The 24,722-nt window shown below is 38.7% G+C and overlaps 1 pseudogene; it reads right to left on the reverse strand.

Moving 5' to 3' along the window:
- Nucleotides 1-375: 375 nt before the first annotated feature.
- Nucleotides 376-10,286, reverse strand: LOC149563855 (meiotic recombination protein SPO11-1 pseudogene; annotated as a pseudogene).
- Nucleotides 10,287-24,722: the final 14,436 nt, after the last annotated feature.

A 24,722-nucleotide genomic window follows, 5' to 3' on the forward strand; every position in this document is an offset into this window, starting at 1 on the left:
TTAATTAATCTCAACAAAATTAACCAAGTATGATATGAAATTTAGACCTCACATCTTTCGAGAGAAAGATTGAATAATCAATTTTTATTGATCACCTTTTGCAAATACCTCAATCAAGTTCTTGTCCATAGTAAGCTTGTTGAGTGTTAATGTTCCAATTTTATCACTGCAAAGCACATCCATCCCAACCATTTCCTCAATAGCAGTCATCCTTTTTGTAATAGCACCTTGCTGAGAAAGGTGATGTGAACAAATGGCCATAGTTACGAAAAGAACAATGGACATTGCAATTGGAATCCCACCAATTAGAAGTACTAATAGATTATCGATTCTAGGTCTATATGGTTGACGCTGTATTGGATATTGAACTATAATTTAAATTATCATGCCCACAGTAGCTATAACCACAACTTTAATTTTGCCTTTCTTGCAAGTTGATCCAGAGTAAAGCCCATCACTGGGATTCTTAGTCACGGGTAATGATTCTCTAGTTAGTGCAGACAGGTCAATCTTTAAAGGGTCTCCTTCAAGCAGTTGAGCATCTATAGGAACAATATCTCCAAGTTTAATGCTAACTATGTCTCTAGGAACCAGACAGGCAACATCTTCTTCACTCCAACAACCATCTCTTAAAACCTTTGCTTTTAGAGCCAACCGACCACTAGTGATGTAGCTGCATTACCAACATTATTCTCTTCAATTAAACTTATAGTGGAGTTGATGATGAGAAATATTATGATACCATGAAATCTTGGCAATCAGGAGACTTCCCTCCTCTATTTGCCAAGGCAATGGCCATAATTGCTGCAACTTCCATAAAATCAAAGATGGGAATTCATCTCGTGCCTTAAGCAATGTCATTCCATTTTTAATCTTTGTTGGAATATATTCCTTTGATAGTAAAGAAAATGATGAGGCTGACATTGCCTCCATCTCAAACTTGACACCTTTGGCGCACATTATGACTAGTTGTGATCTCCATTTTGGTGCATGTTGTTTTAAATAGCATCTTCGAACCATGGTTTCGACTTTCTTCTTATCTGCCATTGTGAATGGTAGTAGGCATCTATTTGGAATCTGGTAGGTGTCATAATCTGATGGGAAATCTCCAAGCCAATGAATTTCTAGTGTTGATAATGCTTAAGCATCATAAGCCATTTGCATTGAACCAAATCAATATGTTGTCAAGATATCAAAACCATATGGATTGAAATCCATCAAGCCAAAAGCTGGGACATTTAACTCATTGATTAGAAGCCACAAAAACCTCCTTGTTGACACATTTGGATAGCCTCTTCCCGAGATAACAATACACTGATTTTGTTTACAAAAACCATCATTTTCCAAACTTTGAAATATTGTTTCTTTCTCTACAACTAAAATGTATTTGGCAAGACTCATAATATTTTGAACTTGTTTGACATGCATGGGAATGAGATAAGCAGTGCATATATTTCTTGTGCAATCAAAATTTCTCCCAAATTCTATGAATCACAACCAACCCATCACCAATCATATTTAAATCATGGTAGCTCCACTGAAAATAAATGCATACATCATTAATTCCACGATCTATCGTTGTCTGATCAATAAAAATTGTAGGATCTGTGTAATAGATACCCCTCTTAGAAGTGTGTTTATTTTCTTGCAACAACTCCTGAATAATTTGGAGTATCTGTAGCATTGCAACCAACCTACGAGTTGCTGCCTTTGTTTCCATGGTTATGACCTCCTTGTGTATTATTGTCGTTTCTGTATAAGAGCTTTGGTGAAATTGAAAAATGTTGGAGAAGAGAAGTCTTTCCTACTCTGCCCATTCCAGTGATGACTATAACACAGACTACAAGATTATCTAACAAGCTTGCCAAGTGCTCGATCTTGGCTTCTACACATCCCACTGGATGTGAATCAATCAACAAAATGCTTGATGTCTTCGAGTCTGCTCATTGGAATGTCATTGTGTTGTTACTTTTTAGTTTATCCATATCCTCATTACTCGTGAGGAATGCTAAGAGGAGGTCCTTCTCAAAATAATCTCTTTTCAATTGCAACAACTTATCACATAGAGGCCGACCAAATTTTATTTTGTTTCATTTTGTTGAAATATTAAAGGCATATAGTTGTTTGCCCCTGGAGCCAAACACTCACCTACCACCTCTAACGACATGCACAATAGATAGAAAATTAAATACGGGTAGGTGAGTTTTCAAAATTGGAAAAGAGGGGGAATTTTTTTTGTGGAAAAAGACAAAAAAAGGAATGTCTCACATTCATTTGATCAGTTAGTGGAAGAGCAGAAGAGTCACAGAGCAGAGCTGTGAAAGAAGTTGATTAACATATCAAGTCAAGTTTAGAAGACAGAAGGAATTGTTGTCGTTTCTATAGTTGCACATGTTTATTCTTGTTATTCTATAAGTTTTTTATTGTTGAATTCATCCTATTGAAGTAGTGATTGCTCCAAGCATTCATGTATGCAGCCATTAGAGCTACAAGTTTAAAGTTTAATGTTTGAAGTTTTAAGGTTATTTTAGGGTTTTCTGGTTGTAGCCAATTGCTCCCAGATTATGTAATGTTGTTAATAAAAGTTGAATAGAAAGCAAGTAGGCATACTTGAATCCATTGCTCTTCCTCTATTTATTGCATTTGAGAAGTTCTTTGTTGAAAGCTCCAAGCTTTGGCTCTCTAGTTATAATGGTGGTAACATTCATGTTATAAGATTGGCCACTCAGCTTGGTCTTTGTCTGAGTTGAAATTTTTGCAGTTTAAGCTGAGCTCACTCAACATCCACATTGTCAAACCAACTTGACATCCATTGGTGCTGAGTTGTCCTTCACTGCCTAGTTCACTCGGCTCCTTCATGTGCCAAGCTCACTCGAACTCCTGTCACTTGACTTCTATTGGTGTCGACCAAAATTTCACTCGGCACCTTCATGAGCCAAGCAAATTTTAAGGGTTGAGGTTTTGATTTATTTTTTATTTCTCTTACATGGTATCAGAGCTTTGAGGCCCCACATCCATAGTGAGTTAGGGAAATTTTTCTAGAATATTCAACATGGTAGGAGATGTAGGAAAGATATGGCAGCAGCTACCACCCTTCAATGAACAAAATTATGATACATGGGCAAAGAAAATGAAGATCATAATGGTTGCAAATGATTTATGAGAGTTTGTGATTAATGAGTTCAATGATGTGACAAACCCAACTTAGTATGCTGCTCTCACAAATGCACAGAAGACTCAGTTGAAAGAGTCAAGGAGAAAGGATGCTAAGGCCTTAAGTTTGATTGAGGCAACAATGACAGAGACAATTTTTTCCAAAATTGCAGTAGAAAATTATGCAAAGGAAGCATGGGATATCTTTGAGGCAAACTTCAAGGGGACTGATAGAGTCCGTACAGTAAAGTTACAAAATATAAGGAGGGAGTTTGAGAACCTTCAAATGAAGCAAAGTGAATCAGTTGCAGATTTCAGTTCAAGGACCTCCAATGTGATTAACCAATTGAAGTCAAATGGAGAAGACTATCAAGAGCAGAGGAAATGGAAAAGATATTGAGGAGTTTACCTCATAAATATGACAATTTGGTCATGACCATAAAAGAGACAAAAGACCTCACTATTTTGATAATGGATGAGTTGATGGGTATTCTTCAAACCCATGAGCATAGGATCAACAGATCTGCATCTTATTCTTCCCAAGAGAAAGCATTCAAGGCTCAGTCAAATCCAAGAGGAAGGGGGAGAGGAAGAAATGGCTTAGGCAGAAACTCTAGAGGCAGAGGCCAAGGTAATGGAGGACAAAAAAATATTGCAGTAAAAAATTCAGGAAGAACAGAGGGAACAAGCACTTCTCAAAACACTTCAAGAGGAGGTAAGAAAAACTACAAATCAAACAGGAGTAATGTAGAATGCTACTATTGTCATAAATATGGGTATTATCTAAGTGAATGCTGGAAGAAGCAAAATGATCAGTCAAGACAAACAAATGTGGTTGATGTGAGCATGGGAAGTGGAAACAATGCCACTACCTTCATCATATGTAATGTTGGTGAAGAAGGAAGCCCTGAAGTTTGGTACCTCGATAGTGGATGTAGCAACCACATGAGTGGTAATGAAACTTTGTTTTCATTTATTGACAAGAGTTTCAAATCTGAGATTAAAATGGGTAACAGTGGAACCCTACTAGTAGTGGGCAAAGGATCTATTATGGTTTGCACCAAGAAAAGTGAGAAGGAAATGCAAAATGTGTATTTTTCCCCTAATATGAAGCACAATTTGATGAGCATTGGTCAGCTTATTCAAAATGGATACAAAGTACTGATGGAGAATGATAGGTGTGTCATTCATGAAAAGGATGGGAGCAAGAACTTATTTGCAGCAGTTCAAATGACAAAGAACATAATGTTTCCCTTGAGGATAGAGACATGTTTCTCATCTCAAGTTAGTGCTACACCTCCCACACAATCAACTCTAAGGAGTGTGATTGAAGACCCTTCACGGCTATGACACCTCAGGTATGGTCATTTTGGCCGTGTTGGTTTAAATTTGTCGTCAAATAAAAGAATAGTAGAAAGTTTGCCACGAATAGGAAATTCATGTGACAAGTGTGAGGCTTGTATTTTGGGTAAGCAACATAGGTTTCCCTTTAATTATGAAAATTCTAGGAGGGCTAAATATCCATTAGAGTTAGTGCATGCTGACCTAGTTGGTCCTATGCAAGTTACTTCCATTGGGGGGAGTACTTATTTCATGACATTTATTGATGATTTCAGTTGTAGGACATGGGTTTATTTTTTGAAATCTAAATCTGAAGCATTTGATAAGTTTCTTGAGTTCAAAGCCCAGGCTAAAAGAGAATGTGGACACTATATCAAGGTCCTAAGATCAAATAGAGGAGGGGAGTATACCTCCAATTCTTTTGTAAATTTTTGCAGGAAACATGGTATAAAGAAAGAGCTCACAACTAGCTATACACCACAGCATAATGGAGTGGCTGAAAGAAAGAACAGGACCATTGTTGAAGTGGCAAGGAGCATGATAAAAGAGAAAGGTCTCCCAATTGAATTTTGGGGAGAGACTGTGGCAACAACAGTTTACCTAATTAATAGGTGTCCTACAAAGGCAGCCCGTGATAGAATTCCAATGGAAGCATGGTCATGAGGAAGATGGACAGTGGAACACCTAAGGGTGTTTGGATGTGTTGCATATGCACATGTGCCTAAAGAGAAAAGACAAAAATTGGATGGCAAAGGTGTGAAGTGCATCTTCACAGGGTACAACTCAGAATCAAAGGCATAAAGATTGTATGACCCATTGAACAACAAGATGATTCTCTCAAGAGATGTGTAATTTCTTGAAAATCAATCATGGTATGGACTGAATGATGAATCATCGAGCATCTCAAGTAAAGTGCCAATTATGAGTGAAGAGGATGCTGATGAATAGCAAGATGTAGTAGATAAAAGAAAAGGCAAGCAGCCTCAGTCATTGCCGTGTTCCTCTAGGCATGACCGAGTGTCAGTGCTAAGTAACAGTGAAGACCGAGGTGGTCGAAAAAACAACAACAGTGAAGATACTGATCCCACACTCTCCTCTCTATTACCAAGAAAGACCAAGAGTCTTAGGGAGATATACGAAGATGAAAGGTACGAAGATTATGATGAGAGTGTTAATTTTGCATTATTTTCTCATAGTGATCCAATATATTTTGAAGAAGCCATTAAGGAAAAGAAATGGTGTAAGGCCATGGATGAAGAGATAGATGCTATAGAAAGGAATGAGACATGGGAGCTAACTGAATTGCCTCCCAAAAAGCAAGTGATTGGAGTGAAATGGGTCTACAAGACCAAATGCAATGCTGAAGGCAAGATTGATAGGCATAAGGAAAGGCTGGTAGTCAAGGGCTACAAACAATAGTATGGTAAAGATTATGATGAGACATATGCCTCGGTTGCAAGAATGGAAACCGTGCATGCTGTCATAGCAATTGCAGCTCAACACAAATGGAAGGTATTTCAAATGGATGTGAAGTCCGCTTTTTTGAATGGTGTATTGAAAGAAGAAGTCTATGTGGAGCAGCCACATTGGTTATGAAGTTGCAAGTGAAGAACACAAAGTATATAGATTGAAGAGAGCTCTTTATGGGCTCAAGCAAGCTCCAAGGGCATGGTACAATAAGATTGACTCATATTTGATGAGCAATGGCTTTAGCAAAAGCAATGGTGAGCCTACTCTCTACATCAAGGCAACAAATGAAAATGTGTTAATTTTTGTTCTATATGTAGATGATTTGATTTTTACTAGTAATGACAAGGCTCTAATTGGTGAGTTCAAAGAGGCCATGAAAAATGAATTTGAGATGACAGAGCTTGGTCTCTTGAAGTATTTTCTAGGCATAGAAGTAAAACAAATGCATGATGACATCTTCATCTCTCAAGAAAAATATGCGGGGCAGATCTTGGAGAGATTCAAAATGCAGAATAGTAAGCCAGCCCCCACACAAACAGTAGTAGGCCTGAAGTTGAGCAAGGAAGATTGCAACAAAAGTGTGAATCCAACACTATACAAGAGTATGGTTGGAAGTTTAATGTATTTGACTACAACTCGACCAGACTTGATGCATGCAGTAAATTTGATTTTCAGATTTATGGAAACACCAAAGGATTCCTATTGTCAAGTGGGAAAGAGGATCCTAAGGTATGTAAAAGGTACCAAGGGATTTGGAATTTTGTATACTGTAGAAAATGAATTCAAGTTGGTAGGTTATACAGATAGTGATTGGGCTGGAAGTATAGATGATATGAAGAGCACTTCTGGATATGTATTTCATATGGGATTGGGTGCAATTTCATGGGCATCCAAGAAGCAACCTATTGTTGCTCAATCTACAGCAAAAGCTGAATACATAGCAGAAAATATAGCAGCATGTCAAGCTATTTGGTTAAGAAGGATCTTGACAGATTTGAATGAAAGGGAAGAGGATGGAACCACAATTTATTGTGACAACATCTCTTCAATTGCATTGTCCAAGAATCGAGTCTTCCATGGTAGAAGTGATTGCTCCAAGCATTCATGTATGCAACCATTACAGCTGCAAGCTTAAAGTTTAAAGTTTGAAGTTTTAGGGTTATTTTAGGGTTTTCTGGTTGTAGCCAAATGCTCCCAAATTTTGTAATGTTGTTAATCAAAGTTGAATAGAAAGCAAGCAGACATACTTGAATCCATTGCTCTTCCTCTATTTATTGCATTTAAGAAGTTCTTTGTTGAAAGCTCCAAGCTTGGCTCTCTAGTTTTAATGGTGGTAACATTCACGTTATAAGACTAGCCACTTGGCTTGGTCTTTGTCTGAGTTGAAATTTTTGTAGTTTAAGCCGAGCTCACTTGGCATCCACATTGTCAAGCGAACTCAGCATCTATTGTTGCCAAGTTGTCCTTCAAGTGCCGAGTTCACTCGGCTCCTTCATGTACCGAGCTCACTCGGCACCTTCTCCTATCACTCGACTTCTATTGGTGCTGAGCAAAATTTCACTCGACACCTTCATGAGCCAAGAAATTTTTTAGGGTTGAGGTTTTAATTTAATTTTTTATTTCTCTCACACATTTAACTTTCCATTGGCCATCAGAGAACCCGAGAAGACAATATTCTGTTCAAAACTTAGTAATTCCATTGGAACTGAAGGCTTTATCCAGTCATGAAGAGCACCCAGTACTAAAGCTATGCTTGACCCCTACTTCTGCACTTTTCTTAGCCTCAGAGAGCGAGGGAATGATGTTCAACATTTGCTCCATATATCCGATCATTTCCTATCCATCCATATGTGCTCAGGCTTTCTTCATGTTTTGGCGCTGTTGAAAAGCATGGTGTGGTTGCAAAGGAGTTGCATTCATAAAGGAATTATGTCAAATAATTGATGTGCTTGTCTTGGGACCTTTCTAATTGCCAAGTTAATTTGGAAAGTCGTGAGTTGAGAGTAGAGATCTTCCTCCAAACTATTCATGTGCTTTGTGATGGCCCGATGGGGGATGAAAAATTCGAATCACATGGCTCTCGTACCTTACCACTCACACACTCAAAGGCTGGGGAACTTTGTCAAATAGTTTGCTTGCTTTGTCCATGGTCACCACCAATGTAAATACGTTGCGAATCATGAAGTGCTTGTTTGGATGGCATCAGATTTTTCCTTTAAGGAATTTGATTCAGAGTTATCACATGCTGAGAATAGAAGTATTCTGCAATACAATCTTCATGCCTGAGGCTCCTTTCATGTCAAACAAATCACATACTTGGTTTGAGATAATCGTTATCACAACATAATGACTCCCTCCGTTGCTATGCAGGCAAAAAAGGAAATCACAGGTGGATATATTCGCATGTGGTATTTCACAAGATTACTATTGCATAAAGAGATCACATCTGCCTTTGATTTCCAATCCCGCTCTTATACAAATAGGTTAGAGATGTTAGTAACTATTTTCACAATCATCCTCATTGTGATTTGGTTCAATACTCTTCCCAACATCTCAAACATTTCTAATCAGACATCAGCTGCTCTCATTTGTATTTCACTTTGCATGTTCATGACTTTGGCATGAAGGATTTGAATGATTCTACAACCAAATCATTGTGCTTCTAAGAAGTGATTTACTCACAGGGTATTATGACAACCAGTTTGTAGTTGATGTTCTCATGTTTGCCATGTAATTTTCCCTCTTAAATTTGCCTATGAGATGATCTTCCTTCTAGTTTTTGACATTTATCATCTAAACAAAGAGGCTAATAACCACCTCTAAAATACGTGTTTTAAACCCCGAATCTTAACCTTTTTGGATGAAAGGTTAAGGTTAATGGTTCGGAATAAATGTTTTAAAAATTTATCTTAACCTCTTTTTGATGGACAGGTTAAGATTCCAAAGTGAAACACGTGTTTTGGACCCCAAACCTTAACCTTTTTAAAGGTTAAGAAGTTAAGGTTAATGGTTTGGAATACATGTTTTGGACCTCGAACCTTAACCTTTATAGGTTAATGGTTAATGATTTGGTGAAAAACACATATTTTGGTGCTCTTCATTAACTTGCCATAATTTGAGACTCGAATGGTAGAATTTGGAAATTCAAAGTGCAGGGCAGAGCTAGTGATTAGATGGAGGATTTGAAATCATGAGCTTACCCAGAATTGGATAAGTCTTCGAACATTTTAAAGATTGAATTTTATTGTCCTCTTACACATTTTGATTGAAACTTTTGAAATTTGGGTATGATAAATACCAGGGCAACACCTCCTCTTCCCTTTTCATTATTCTCCCCTTTCAATGCATTGAATGTTAGTGGGTTTGACTTCTTCTTCTTTCTTCTCCTTTTTGTTCTTTTCCCTCTTCTTCCTTTTTAATTATTCTCCCCCTTCAATGCATTGAATGTTGGTGGATTTGACTTTTTTGAGCTATTAGAACTAAGATATTATTTAATGCAAACAAAAATTATAATGAATATATTGATGTTTAGTAAAAGATAATATTTAAAACTGATTCCATACTTCCAATAATATTTTAAGAATCAAAATCAAACATTTTAAAATTAAAATTAAAATTGTATGGGTATGGCGATAAAATTAAAAATTTTATTCGGTGATCTGCTTTGAGAATCTGCTCTGCGAATCTGTTTTGGTCATGAAAAATTCTCTGTGATCTGCTCTACTGCGATCTGCACTGAGATCTGCAACCTTTGGTTTTGTGATTTTTTGATCTATGTTTTTCAGCGTGTACAGGAAGGAGCTTTTATTCGAACTGTATTTAAGGCATATCTATAGGGTTTGATTGGTGAAGTGGTAATCTGCGATCTATAATTTGCTTGTATTTTTGAGGTTTGAGATCCGTGGCGGCTCTGATCTGTGTTCTCTACATTCGAGTGCATCTGATCCGCGAGCCTCAAGAAAATATGTTCGATCTGCAAGTTAGATCTACTCTTTTTTCACTCTGGTCTTACTCACTGCTGGCAAGGTGGCGAAGGAAAAGTTTGGGGTCGACGGCGGTGGACATCTGGATGTCCCCGCACATTCGACTGTCAATGGTGACTGCTTTTCTTCCAACCCTCCAGGAGATGCTTTTACTTCCATGCAGCTTCCTGTATCTCCTCCTTCAGCTAATGCTTTTGCCAACATTAATGGTATTCCTTTGCCATCTGTTAGCAATTCCTTCAAGCCTAAATCCTTCTCAGAGACGATTTCCAATTTAGCAGGTGGTATCCATGAACAAGCGAAGTTTGTTGTAGCTAACCCTAACAACTCTGAGGTCATCAGGGACGGTAAGTGCTCTCCTCATTTTTATTTAATTCCTAATTCTGAGATGGTTGCCGAAATTACTAAAGAAAAATGTAGGCTTAAAGACACTGCTATTTTTTTTGCTGTCGTTGAAGTTGAAAAATGTCCTCCACGCAAGTTTATGGATGATTGGTTTCATAATTTCTGGAATACCAAACTTGGATTTTATATATCATTTTGTAGACAAATTCAAAAGGGGCTTTTTGTTATCTTTTTTGCTAATCATGAAGCCCAACAAGAGGTTCTGAAAAGACAATATTGGACGGTTGGGACGACGTCCTTCTGAGCATTGGCTTGGACCCCTGAGGCCGTTCATGAGGAAGTTTTGGCCCTCTCGGCACCTAGGTGGATTCTTGTAAAAAACTTACTGCCATTTTTTTGGCATTTTTTGGCACAACTGTTGGAAAATTTGGGCAAAATTATCAGGATGGATGAAACTGTTAGATTAGTCCCACATATGGATGCTAGGGTTCTTATATCACTCTTGCCTGGCAAAGAAATTCCCTTTGAAATTAATATTAATGTGCTTAATGAAGACTTTGTTTGCCTTATTGAAATTTTAGGGGGATTGAATGCTTGTTTTTTATGCAGGAAGGAGGGTCATCATCATAAGGATTGTCCCATCCTTAATAAGCCTTCTGTTAAGTCTTCCAATAGCAATAATCACCCTCCCAAGTCCACTTTGCCAGTTAACCCTCCTGTTTCTTCTAAATCTAATGGTCAACCTGCTATGAAGGCTGCTATGAAGACTCCTATTTCCTCAATTTTTAACCAGGTTGTTTCTACTCTTAACTTGAATTTATCTCCCCCTCCTGAGGCTATGTCGGGGCTTGAATTAGATGATGGATTTACTCCTGTTAGAAACAAGAAAAAGCGGAGAGGGATTACTTTGTTTAACCCTAATTCCAATTTTGTTAATTCTTATTCTCCTCCCATCTTAAATCCTCCGCTTAGTGTTGTCCCGTTTGAGCATCCTGCTTCTTCAATTGAAGTAGTCAAGCCCGCCTTGAATCCATCAAAGGCTCCACCAAAGGTGTTTAAGGAAATTGAGGATGGCTATATTTTTGAAGTCATTCCTGCTTCTGATTATGTTCTCTTTGATCTCAATATGGATAAGGAGCCTTTAGTCCTTGATGAGTCTCCTAAATTAGATACCATTTCCGCTAGTAGGCGTGGAAGGCCACCAAGGTCTAGAAACAACTCTGCTAATAAGAATCCCGGGGATGCTCCTAGTTGTCCCTTCATGACTATTGATGATGCATCTTATACCCCTTCTAATGTGTCTCAATGAATTGCCTATCTTGGAATGTTAGGGGGCTTGAGTCTCCGTATAGAAAATATGTTGTTAAGCATGTCTTAGATTCTTTTAACTCTGTTTATTTGTTTATGATGCAAGAAATTAAAGCTACTGGTTTCATGCTCGATATCAACCTTAATTTTATTTGGAGGGATGCCATTAAGTTTTCCTCTAACCATATCAGGGGTAAAGGTGGAATTGTTGTCCTTGTTAATCCCAAGTGGGGGAAGCTCATAACTAATAATGGTGTTTCCCCCTGTCAAAGGGTTGTCTGGTTTACTATGAATATTAGTAATAATCAAATTGGTTTTTGTACTATTTATGCTCCTAATGATACTATGGATAGAATCTCCCTCTAGAATTGGCTGTCCACTCGCCCTGATATTCCTTGGTTTTTTGGAGGAGACTTCAATATGATTGAGTTGTAATGTCCCCATTTTAGCAGTTGACCAAGTGTGTGTGCGTTAGCCTTGTTCTACATGGTCCCGAGGGCTAACGAAGGGTTTAATGGGATCTTGGAGTGTTTTGGCCTAGTCATTTCCAGTTTGGGCCAAAACGAAGTTGATTTACTCAGTTTCAGGCATACTTACTATTTTTAGTAAGTCGACAGGACACAGTGCAGGTCAATTTTGGTGATTGGATTCGATACTCCTTGGTGAGAGCTTTCCGATGAGCTATCACTCGCATTATTCGGAGTTCGATTGCTAATACATTTTAATGCCTGAAGTTTTATTAAAGTAACGTCTAATTTAATTGTAAAATATTAAAGTGTTACTTTAATATTTATTTTATGGTGATGTGTACCCAAGGGAGACATAAGGGGTATTTTAATATATGTTTTATATTACACATCTTTTATCCCACATTGCCCATATGAGTTGAGCGGACCCGTGGGAATAGAATAAAAGGAAGCATCTGTGGCTTCATTAGGCAGGTTGAATATGAGAAGAAATTGGTATGTGAGTTGCAGCTCAGTTCTTGGCATTTGAGGACGTCTATCCTCTCTTGTAACATTCTAGACGTCATTCCCTTGGGGTTTGGCCTTTGGAATTCTTTGTTTTTGGCTTCATTATCAGGCAGTTTAGTTGCATTTCCGGCTACAGGCAGATTTGGTATTTTGCTCATATCTTCTTCACTACTTGTCCGACACTTATGCCGCTTTGAGGGAATGGTATTACGAAGGTAGTGGACTGATTGAAGGACAAAGTATTGTAGCAGCAAGTTCATAAGCATGGGCTGGAGTATTATGACAATATTGCTGAAGTAATTAGTGAGTTGATAAATCTGCCATGTATTTGGTTTTATGAATTCTAAAAATAACATTTTATTAGCAACAGTTCATTTCCACTTTGCATATTATTGTAGTTCCTTTCTTGTTTATGTTGTATGATACCAATTCCATGCATGAAACACAACAAACAAATAAACGTTTGATTTCCGGAGTTATAAGGGGTTTTAAGAAGTTGAATGCAAACTGTTTGACATAATTCCTTTCAGCAATTTGGTTTAGTTTTTTGGGACATCCAGGGGTGCCCATTACAGTGGTATCAGAGCTATAAGTCCTGCCATCCTGTGGAGGTCTTATAGGGAATTTGGAACAGCCGGATAGAGGGAAAAAGTAAGTAAAAAACATAGGCTAAGCATTTATGTTTGAGCATGCGACAGGGGTCTTATAATTTCTGTGATACCAGAGCAAGACAAAATAGGATTTCAGACTTGCAAAGCAAACAGTCTAGTACATCCGTGCAGGGGGACATTGAATCCAACCATACAAACACAGAGGAGATATTTTGTGATCAGGACAATAATATGGGTGATCGAGATGACAGGAATACAGGATTAGGCGGAGGCAGAAATGCTGGTCCAGATCAAGGGGAGGTACTGTTCCGACAGTTACTAGATACATTAGAGCAAGGGCAACGTATGCAGCAGGAGCAGAATAGGCGAATGGACATGATGTTGCAGCTCATGGCTAGACAGATGGGTGTCAATATTAATCCAGGTGATGCCAACAACAGAAACAATAACAACGAGGGAAACAATAAAAACGGGGGAAACAATAACCATGAAGGCCAAGGCAACAACAATGGTCCTGAGAATAACATTAATGGTAATAATGGACACGGCAACAATGGGAATGAGGCTGATAACTTTAGACACGTTGCACGCCCAGCACGGACTGCGAGCTCAAGACCTCTTCTACCCACTTTCCCACCCAGAGATCCGGTTCAACCAGTAAACGAACCGCAGATTACCGAGTTACAGGATCAGTTTAGGAGGGACTGGGAGGCTAGTGGACCAGAGTTTCAAGCGGATATTTCTCTTAGAGATTATATGGACTTGAGGATGAGACACATGCCTAAAGCAGGAGGGAGGAATCAAAACTTTGAGCTGAGGAAGAAAGTTGGAAAACTTTCTTTACCTTATTATGATGCTTCAGGGAAGATGACTGCACGAGCTTGGGTGCAGAAGGTAGATACATACTTGCAGCTAAATCCTATGCCTGAGGAGGAGGCTATCAAGTATGCGGCTATGCACTTGGATGGCATTGCACATGAATGGTGGCATCATGGCATGGTGACTTTGGGGCATAATCAGATTACATCCTATGAGGAATTCACTGAAACATTGATTGGGAGATTTGACACTAAGGATCCCGAGTTACATTTCAAGGAGCTAGCACAGTTAAAACAGTCAGGTTCTGTGGATGCTTACATTGCCGAGTTTCAGCGCTTGTCTGTACTTGTTACTGATATCTCTCCTAGGAGATTGGTGGTGTTATTTTGTGATGGTCTTGCTGATCCATTACGAGGTTGGGTGAAGGGACATGATCCACTCACGTTAGCTGAAGCAACTAAAAAGGCACGAGATTTAGCCCCTTCGGTATACAAAGGAAAAAACCATTCAACAGATTCTTCCTACCGCAAGGACAAAGACAAAAAATCATTTCAGAAAGAGTATAGCAAACCCAAAGAAGGATCAAAAGGACTAGACAATGAAACCTTGAATGAACTTCGAAAGAAGAAGCTGTGCTTCCATTGTAGAGAGCCTTGGGAATTATCTCATAAATGCTCTCTCAAGGCTAAGGCAAATCAAATGGAGTATTTTTCAGCAGAAGAGTCAGAGTCAGAAGGGGAGGATCAGCACTCCGATTCAGATGAGGGTAACACTATAGAGGAGAGCAACATTCCTAAGGATGATAGATCGTTGGCACGCTTGACAGGGGCCCAAAAGGCAATCACATTTAAGGTCAGGGGTACTATCCAGGGGCAGAAAGTGATATCTCTTATTGACACTGGGGCTACACATAACTTCGTAGATGCACAGTTGGTAGCCAGGAGAGGGTTACAGACAAAGGAGCATGATGGGTTTAGAGTCATGGTGGCTAACGGTGATAAGTTATTATGCACTCGGAAGATATCTAATCTTCGCATCAGGTTTGGAGATGGCTACGAGTTGGAGGATGAGTTCTATGTTGTGGACATGGGAGATTATGATGTCATCCTCGGCATGACATGGATGGCTTCACTAGTTGAGTTCACACTCAATCTAGCGAAATTGGAGATGAGATTCCAGCATGAGGGGAGAACTGTGGTACTTAGAGGGCTTTCAGATGGAGGTTGCAGAATAGTGTCCTTGAGGAGAATGCAGAGACTTTTTCATCATGATGACATAGAGTGGGCGGCAGAGTGCCACATTATGCCAACTTCACCAGAGCCACAAGAAAAGAGTCATCCACTAGATGTCCAGAAGATACTCGATAGACACGCTAAAGTATTTAGCGATATTCCTCATGGGGTTCCTCCTGACAGAGGGATGGAACATGTTATTGAGCTCGAGGAGGGAGCCAAACCAGTTATGATTACTCCCTATCGTCATCCTAAGAAACACAAGGATGAGATAGAGAAGGCGATTAAGGATTTGTTGGAGATGGGGCATATCAGGCCCAGTAAGAGCCCTTTTGCTTCAGCAGTAGTATTGGTAAAGAAGAAGGATGGGACGATGCGCATGTGCATCGATTACAGGGCACTGAATAAGAAAACAATTAAAAACAAGAATCCCATTCCTAGGATTGATGAGCTGATTGATGAGTTGCATGGGGCATGCTTCTTCACCAAAATTGATTTGCGATCCGGATACCATCAGATCAGGATGAGAGCAAAGGACATTGAGAAAACAGCCTTCCGATGTCACTATGGCCACTTTGAGTTCATGGTTATGCCATTTGGTCTAACCAATGCACCTGCTACATTTCAAAGTTGTATGAACCAGGTATTCAGGAAGCAGCTGAGGAGATTTGTCTTGATCTTCTTTGATGACATCTTGGTCTTCAGTAAGACCTGGGAGGAGCACTTACATCATCTAGAGGAGGTGTTATCTATTCTGGAGAGAGATTCATTGTATGCCAAGGAATATAAATGTGAGTTTGGCATGACTGAGCTCCTTTACCTGGGGCATATCATTAGTGCAAATGGCGTTCGGGTTGATCCCGAAAAGATTAGAGCTATTGTAGAATGGCCTACTCCCACAAACCTTACACAGCTTAAGGGATTCTTTGGTTTATGTGGTTTTTATAGGAGGTTTGTTAAGGGATTCTCACAGATTGCTACACCCTTGACAGATCTTACCAGGAAAGGAGCCTTTGTGTGGACAGGGGCAGCACAGAGGTGTTTTGAGCATTTCAAGCAGGTAATGTCTTCATGTCCAGTTCTAGCTCTACCAGATTTCACGAAGCCTTTTGAGCTTCATTGTGATGCATCTGGTGATGGGATTGGAGCAGTATTGATGCAGGAGAAGCATCCCATTGCATTCGAGAGTAGGAAGCTCCGAGGAGTTGAGAAAAGTTATTCTGTCTATGACCGGGAGATGTTGGCCATAATGCATGCATTGGCCAAATTTTGATCATATTTGGTAGGTGGACGTTTTGTGATCAAGACTGATCACAACAGTATTAAATACTTCATGAGCCAGCGTGATCTTAATGACCGGCAACAAAAATGGGTGACTAAATTGCAGGCTTATGACTTTGACATAGAGTTTGTCAAAGGTAAGAAAAATGTGGTGGCTGATGCCTTATCTCGGAGACCTCACTTATGTGCTCTGGCAGAGATTTCAGGAGATTGGAGAGATCGGATTATAGCAGAGTATGTCGGAGATGCTTGGGCTTCTGGATTGATTTCAGGTACCATACATGATGATCGCTATGAGGTGATAGATGGATTGATCAGAGTTCAGGACAGGGTTTATTTGATTCCATCATCACATTTGAGAGAGGCGATACTGAAGGCATTTCATGATGCACCCACAGCTGGACATCCGGGGGTCTTCAAGACCTACAGGCAGATCCGAGAGCAGTTTTCATGGAAAGGGCTCAAGGATGATGTTCAAAGGTATGTCAGGGAGTGTGTGGTTTGTCAACAGAATAAGGGAGAACACACATTTCCTGCAGGTTTATTACAGCCCTTGCCCATTCCTGATAGGAAATGGGAAAGTATTTCGATGGACTTCATCACTGGTTTACCACGAGTACAGGGAAGGGATTGCATCTATGTGGTGGTGGACCGCTTGACGAAGTTTGCTCACTTCATTGCTATTCCGTCCACTTACACAGCAGCACAGGTGGCAGAGCTTTTCTTTAAAGAGATATTCAGGTTACATGGGTTGCCCAGATTCATTGTCAGCGACCGGGATAGTAAGTTTATGAGTGTTTTTTGGCAAGAGTTGTTTAGGTTGTGTGGTACAGATCTTACACCTAGCACTAGTTATCATCCGCAAACAGATGGGCAAACAGAGATTGTGAATAAATGGGCGGAAGGATATTTGAGGAACTATGTAACTACACAACAAAAGGCTTGGATCAGATGGTTGCATATGGGAGAGTATTGTTATAAAACCACTTATCATATGTCCATCAAGATGACTCCTTTCATGGCACTCTATGGTTATGAAGCACCTAGCTTCATGGATTTAGTTTTGGGGGACAGTAGAGTGCCCAAAGCCAAAAACTTATTGCAGGATAGTCAGGACATCCTGAAAGTGCTCAAAGAGAATATACAACAGGCCCAGAATCAACAGAAATTGTATGCTGATCAGCACCGAATAGAGCGCAGCTTCGAGGTAGGGGATATGGTTTACTTGAGGCTACAACCATATAGATAGTCATCACTCAAGAAGAGCGGAGCTGAAAAGTTGAAACCTAGATTTTATGGTCCATACAGGGTGATTCGCAAAGTGGGCAAAGTCGCCTATGAGCTTGAGCTTCCAGAAGGCAATCGAGTGCACAATGTGTTTCATGTGTCTAGGCTTAAGAAAGCCATTGGTCAGAGTGTAGTGCCTTCTGCAGATTTACCCCCTTTGGATGAGGAGGGGAAGCTTGTGTTAGTACCTGAGGCTATTCTGGATACCAGAGAGAGGAAGCTTAGAAGCAGGATAGTGAAGGAGTATTTGGTCAGATGGAAAGACCTGCCGGAGGAAGATTCTACATGGGAGAGTGAGCAGGTTATTCAACAGGCTGGACTGAGATTGCTTGAGGACAAGCAATTTCAAGGGGGGCGGACTGTAATGTCCCCATTTTAGCAGTTGACCAAGTGTGTGTGCGTTAGCCTTGTTCTACATGGTCCCGAGGGCTAACGAAGGGTTTAATGGGATCTTGGAGTGTTTTGGCCTAGTCATTTCCAGTTTGGGCCAAAACGAAGTTGATTTACTCAGTTTCAGGCATACTTACTATTTTTAGTAAGTCAGCAGGACACAGTGCAGGTCAATTTTGGTGATTGGATTCGATACTCCTCGGTGAGAGCTTTCCGATGAGCTATCACTTGCATTATTCAGAGTTCGATTGCTAATACATTTTAATGCCTGAAGTTTTATTAAAGTAACGTCTAATTTAATTGTAAAATATTAAAGTGTTACTTTAATATTTATTTTATGGTGATGTGTACCCAAGGGAGACATAAGGGGTATTTTAATATATGTTTTATATTACACATCTTTTATCCCACATTGCCCATATGAGTTGAGCGGACCCGTGGGAATAGAATAAAAGGAAGCATCTGTGGCTTCATTAGGCAGGTTGAATATGAGAAGAAATTGGTATGTGAGTTGCAGCTCAGTTCTTGGCATTTGAGGACGTCTATCCTCTCTTGTAACATTCTAGACGTCATTCCCTTGGGGTTTGGCCTTTGGAATTCTTTGTTTTTGGCTTCATTATCAGGCAGTTTAGTTGCATTTCCGGCTACAGGCAGATTTGGTATTTTGCTCATATCTTCTTCACTACTTGTCCGACACTTATGCCGCTTTGAGGGAATGGTATTACGAAGGTAGTGGACTGATTGAAGGACAAAGTATTGTAGCAGCAAGTTCGTAAGCATGGGCTAGAGTATTATGACAATATTGCTGAAGTAATTAGTGAGTTGATAAATCTGCCATGTATTTGGTTTTATGAATTCTGAAAATAACATTTTATTAGCAGCAGTTCATTTCCACTTTGCATATTATTGTAGTTCCTTTCTTGTTTATGTTGTATGATACCAATTCCATGCATGAAACACAACAAACAAATAAACGTTTGATTTCCGGAGTTATAAGGGGTTTTAAGAAGTTGAATGCAAACTGTTTGACATAATTCCTTTCAGCAATTTGGTTTAGTTTTTTGGGACATCCAGGGGTGCCCATTACATGAGTCCTAGAAGGATAAAATTGGTGGTAACCCATTCAGATGGAAGGATTATGAGTTTCTGCATTGGTCTAAGTTTATTAACTCAAAAAATTTGTTTGACCCCCTAGCTAAAATTACAGATTCTCATCCTGGAATCTGGCACACTTGGTGCAATTTCCAGCAAGGCCAATCCAGGATCTATTCCAGATTAGACCGCTTTTATGGCAATAAAGACTTTTTTTCCTTTCTTCCTGATAGTAATGGTAACATTGTTTTGGTTTCTACCACCACCCTGTTTGATCATCATCCTATTTTCACTCATATCAACATTAATTCTGATCCTGTTCGTCATAAACCTGCCTCTTCCAAATTCTTGTTGAATACCAAGCTGTTGCACGATGATGATGTTCTATGTGCCTTGCATCTTATCAGGAACATCAACTTCTCTAACATGAAGGACTCTCTCATGATTGACAAGTGGAAGTCAAATCTCTTGGCTTGGAAAGTTTTCTTGCAAACCATTGGCCAAAAGTGTGCCAAGGACTATAGATTCACTAAAAAGTTGCTCTGCTCTAACCTTCAAACTGCTGAGCTTAATGTTTAGGCTGACCCTTCTAATGCGAATCTTTTGAACCATGTTATTGCTGCTAAGGATGCCCTTAGTAAGCATCAACAAACTAAAATTCATGGAGCTAGGCTCCGTTCTAGGATTAATTGGATCTAGCATGGTGATCAAGGATCTAAATTTTTCTTTAATTTTCTTAAGTAGAAACAGATTAAAGAATCTATTGACAAGCTTGTTATTAATAATCAAGAAGTCTCTGATCCTGTTTGTATTTCTTTGGCTTTTGCTGATTACTATAGTAAGCTTTTCTCATCTGAAGATTCCTTGGAGGTTGAGGAAATTAGATCCAAATGCAGACCCCCTTATTCCTTCTAAATTAGATGCGGAAGATATTATGCTTCTTTCGACCCCTATATCTACTGAAGAGATCCAGGGGGCTATTAAAGCTCTCAAGGATGACAAGGCCCTTGGGCCGGATGGGCTTTATTTTGAATTTTATAAGGCTAATCTTAGTTGGATCAGCGAGGACTTGTTTGATCTTTATAATGAGGCCATTAGTGCGGGTTCTCTTAGCCCTGAGATCAATAGAGGTATCATTAAACTCCTTCCCAAGGAAGGGGACAAGTCTCTTCTCAAAAATTGGAGGCCTATTTCGCTCCTTAATGTTTCTTATAAAATTTTAGCCAAAGTTTTAGCCCTTAGATTGGTTCACGTTTTCCCTAAGTTTGTTACTAGTTCCAAAACTGGTTTCATTAAAGGTAGATATATCTTGGAAAATATTATTACTGCTTGGGAAGCTATGGATTGGGCTAAATGGTCTCATCAAAACTCTGCTTTGCTTCTTCTTGACTTTGAGAAAGCTTATGATAGAATAGAATGGAAGTTCATTATCATGATGTTGCAATCTTTTGGTTTTCCTCCGTTCTTCTGTATGGCTGTTCAAACTCTTCTCACTGATGCTTGTGCCCAAATTGAGATTAATGGTTCTATTTCTGACACTTTCCCTCTTAGTCGGTCTATCAGGCAAGGCTGCCCTCTAGCTCCTGCTCTTTTTGTTATTGTTGCTGAAGCTTTATACTATATCCTTAGAGATGATTCTCTGTCCCCGAAGGTTACAGGGCTTCACTTGCCTAATAATGAAGAGCTTATAAATAGTCACTTTGCTGATGACACTGCTATCTTCTTTGAGCTTTCTGACAACAACCTTAATAATCTTCAAATTAAGTTGGACCTATTTTGTGCCATCTCAGATGCTAAAATCTCCCAAGCTAAGTCTATTTGCTTGGGTTGGATTGATCAGCCTCCTGATTGGTTCTTCCAGCACAAGTTTCAACGGGGAGGCCCCAAAAATATAGTTAAGTATCTTGGTATCCCCTATTCTGTTGATCCTTGTCTCAAGGACATGTGGGCTTGGGTTAAGGCCAAGATTGAGAATAGACTTAATAAATGGTTTAACAGATCCGTATCTCTGGCCGGGAGATTTCAAGTTTGTCAAAAGCTTTTATCTTCTTATAGTATTTATTACTCCTCTGCTTGGATGTTCAATAGCTACCAAATTCTTGAGATTCAAAAGGCCATCAAGCAATTTCTCTGGTCCGATGGCAAGGGTAATAGAAAGTATCATGCTGTTAAATGGGATTGGTGTCATACTGATAAGTCCCTGGGGGGACTGGGGTTAAAAGATCTTAGGCTGCAAGGTATAGCCCTTTCTGCCAAATGGATTTTTCAATCTATGGAGGGTGATAGTCTTTGGAAAGTTCTTGTTAGACACAACATTGAGAGAGGTTTTCCCAAGCAGGCTAGATCTTGGAAAACTCTCCCTTTATGTGATCTTATTGTTGGTAAGTTCCCGGTTGTGGTCCAAGGATCACCGATTTTTAGATCCATCTAGTGTGCTTGGGAGCATGTTCGAGAATTTATCACCAATAGGGATTTTTATCATAATTGTCACCTTCACGGAGAGAGATCCATCTGGTGGAATCTGAGCCTGAATAACAAGCCCCTAGCCCTCTACCAGGGGTATTCTGCCAAGTCCTGGGCTAAAGTTGGTATTTCTCAATTCGCTGATATCTTTGAGCATGATTCTCTTATCCCTTGGGAAGATCTCAAGATTAGATTTAATTTACCTCAGTCTCAAAAGAAAACCTATAATTTAATTTCTTTAGCTTCCAAGGATGTTCCTTCTCTTTGCCATGTGGACTCTTATAGATATGTTAAATGCAAGTGGCCTGACGGTGTTGTTTTAGATAAGCTTAAAGCTAAGAATATCTATAAGGTTATTGCTCATAATGTGGATATTCTTGCCCATGTCAATAAACTCTGGTATTGTTCTTTTGATATTAAAGTTTGGAATAAATTGCTGAATTCTATTTGGAAAGGCCCTTGCGAGCCTAAAATTCAATGTTTTAAATGGTTGTTGTTAATTGATAAACTTCCTATTAGAAGAGATAATCAACATTCTAATATTTGTAATATTTGCATATTACCTGAATCAGGTAAACACATATTATTTGATTGCCTTTTTGCTAAAGAAATTTGAAATTTATTTGATATTTACTATCCTATTAATGTGAGCATCATTGAAATTGTTACTGGCCATATTAATGGGATTAGTAAAGATGCTAATTTCTTTTGGAATATGTTGTCCTCTAACATTCTTTGGCAGATTTGGAAATGCAGGAATGAGGAAAAATACCAAAGTAAGCCAAGGGTTCTTACTGAGTTTTTTCGAAAACTCACACATTTAAAAATATTCTTGCAGGTGCAAAACACCATGGTTATTGAAAATGACAAATTAAGCAAATTTCTTAAAGATGGGCAGACTTCTTTCTTTGTTCACAATCTTAAGTATCACTATCAGTGGCGAAGGACTATGGATACTCTGCGGATGTTTGAGCACATGTGTTGGAAGCTGATCCAAGCTATTAAGAGGAACCATAATGCCGGGAAGGAGGATATCTATATGTTGTCCTAGATTCAAGAACAAAAAACTATTGTTTGAATGGAAGGCCCTCTCGGTTGAACCGCTTGGGTTGATCTTTATTGTGATATCTTGTACTAGCCTTCTGTTGTTCAACTTTTGTTGTTCTTCGATGTTCTTTAGTTGATCTTTTGTTACCTTGGCTCTGGTTTGAGGCTTTGCCTCTTTTGTAGTGCTCGAAGTCCTGTGTAACTTTTTTTGATCTCTCTATATCTAATAGAAAAAAATTAAAATTGTATATCTTTTAATTTATTATTTCTTTTTAACTTAAGTAGAAGTTTGTGTCTACATAAACAAAGATAAATACATAGAGTTCAATTACAAAAAAAAATTAATTTTTTATAACTATATGAATAGTCTAAAATATTTATCTAGATAGAAGTTATAATTCATCAAAAGAATAATCACATTTATCTTATTGTAATTTAGTTATATATTTTGCATTTACTGTTCAATGGTAAAATATGAATGTTTAGGAACACATTTTCTTACATTTTTTCCTTCAAACCAATGATCCAATAACTATAGTTGGAATTTTTAAACCAATAATCCAATAACAACAGTTGAAATTTTTAAACCAATGATCCAATAACAACGGTTGGAATTTTTAAACCAATGATCCAATAACAACGGTTGGAATTTTTAAACCAATGATCCAATAACTCCAATTGAACTCACCAAAATCAAATCTAAGTACAATATTTAGCATTTGCCAATTTAAACCTCCATAAGAATAATACAATTGTATTCAATTTTTTATCTAATTAATAAATTAAGGAGATCATTCCCCACTACATTTTAAAAGGGACAGGCTCCATTCAAAATGCACTAAAGACAAAACAAAGTTCAATTTTTTTTTCCTAGAACGTAGTTGATTTTTTTTTTCAAATTTTTTGTTTTCGACTACAAACTATGCAGATCATGAAGATCAAATGCTGAAATTTTCAGAAAAATCCATGATGTTTTCAATCTTTTGAAAATTGATCAACTGTACAGTTTGAATGGAATATAGTGACGTCCCATTTTCAATTCTCAATAAAGATATTTCACATCTCATTCTATATTTGTTTTGAGTATATACTTCCGCGCCTTCTTGACTTGCAATTTTGATGGGGGCCATTGACTACAAGAAGTTGAAGGCAAATTCTTGGATTCTGAAGAAGGATTTATTATAGATATCTGGGTAACAAGCTTTGACGATTGAATAGTTTTTTCATTCTGTTCAAATTTCCAGAAATTTTGCCGTGGATAATCATTTTTTTCGCAAATGCCTCACTGTTGTCATCCAAATCCTTACCCTGTAGCTCCAGGAAAATCAGAGAAGGCTCAGGAAAATCAGAGAAGGTAAAGCCGAAGAAAGTCGTAACAATTCCAGTCAATTTCGTGGATTTTGCGACTGCCAAATCTAGAGTGGCGCCAGCGATGGAAAAATACCTCTATAAATTCAAGCCTTTTATGAGAGTTTTGTGTGACGAAAAGTAGGGCTTTGAACAAGTTGAGGATTATCATGAAGATGAGGGCACAGGCTGCAGAAATTAGGAAGCATGCGAATGAAGAACACGTTGTGGAGCTGATTAGACGAGATGATGAGGAGCAGCTGAAATTACTGAGTGGATAATGTCTTTTTTGCTCTGGACGGCTTAAATATTATACACTAAGGTTTAATTCTTAGACAAAAACTGTTATATAGTCAAAGTTGACTTATTTTTCCAAGCTTAATTTCTCCCTTAATGTGTGATGTTTAAGGAGCCCTCCTCCTCTGGCTCGACAAAACTCAGGGAGCCATTCCTTTTGAGCGTGAGTTAAAAAAATGCTCTCATTCTTCTCCTTTTGAGCGTGAAATAAAAAAAATGCTCTCATTCATCTCCAATTAAAAATTGTAAGAGCAATTTCTTTAGTAACACCTACTGTTACCA

Source organism: Cupressus sempervirens, chromosome 4 (assembly GCF_028749045.1).
Source record: "Cupressus sempervirens isolate cs-2001-9-10 chromosome 4, ASM2874904v1, whole genome shotgun sequence".
NCBI classification, from domain to species: domain Eukaryota; kingdom Viridiplantae; phylum Streptophyta; class Pinopsida; order Cupressales; family Cupressaceae; genus Cupressus; species Cupressus sempervirens.